At 30.4% G+C, this 763-nt stretch overlaps 1 long non-coding RNA gene across 1 annotated transcript; it reads left to right on the plus strand.

The window, feature by feature from the left end:
- Positions 1–536, plus strand: LOC111084743. Its single transcript, XR_002609708.1, has 2 exons — positions 1–100; positions 479–536. It is a non-coding gene; the product is annotated as an uncharacterized LOC111084743 (long non-coding RNA).
- Positions 537–763: the final 227 nt, after the last annotated feature.

Consider the following 763-nt stretch of genomic DNA (forward strand, 5'->3'; position numbering starts at 1 on the left):
TCCGCCTATATTTGAAGAACGTTCAACTGATCACCGACCTATTCATCCTTGGCACTTCACGTATGAAACATATCATCACGACGCTATTAAAGCTTTTGGTGTAAGTTATGAAAAATGAATCATTTCATCTCTATTACTTAATTTTAAAATTTACACATTTATTAGATCGTTTATTGAATTAAGTTTAAAGTTTTATATGGCATTTGTCATGTAATTTCAAAAGTATTTTGGGTAGCGTACGGATGGCAGAATTTGTTTGTTTTTTATCAATCTTTACAATAGTTTGTTGAGTTCAGGACAAATACTGCGAAGAAGTAGATAGTTTCACTGTAGATTTCAAAAACATTGATACGTGTGTCATCTACTTCCACGTTCTTATTGTGAAGTTCTATTGTTCTTTAAATTCGTTTCTGCACATTTGAGCTCGAAAACGCACCCAAAATAAAGTAATTTAATATTATTATTTTTTCCGTTTTAGAATACTGGCACTCTAGTTTTGAGTGATTTGACTTTGGAAACCAGACCGTGCTTTAAAAGAGAATACTGTATGTATCCATCTAATCTTCTTTCGTTTGTATATGTGTGAAATTCCATGACTACTAGAAACTTTTCTTAAAATGTTGCACGTGGTAATCCTACTATAATTTGAGAGAGCTTTGTCTGTTTATCTTCTAACTCCTAAAATAGAAAATAAAATGTTATTTAAATGTTGAAGCCCAGTGAACGTAAATAATTTTATATTTATATACTTTTACTCAATATG

This window comes from Limulus polyphemus, unplaced genomic scaffold (assembly GCF_000517525.1).
Source record: "Limulus polyphemus unplaced genomic scaffold, Limulus_polyphemus-2.1.2 Scaffold106787, whole genome shotgun sequence".
Classification (NCBI taxonomy): domain Eukaryota; kingdom Metazoa; phylum Arthropoda; class Merostomata; order Xiphosura; family Limulidae; genus Limulus; species Limulus polyphemus.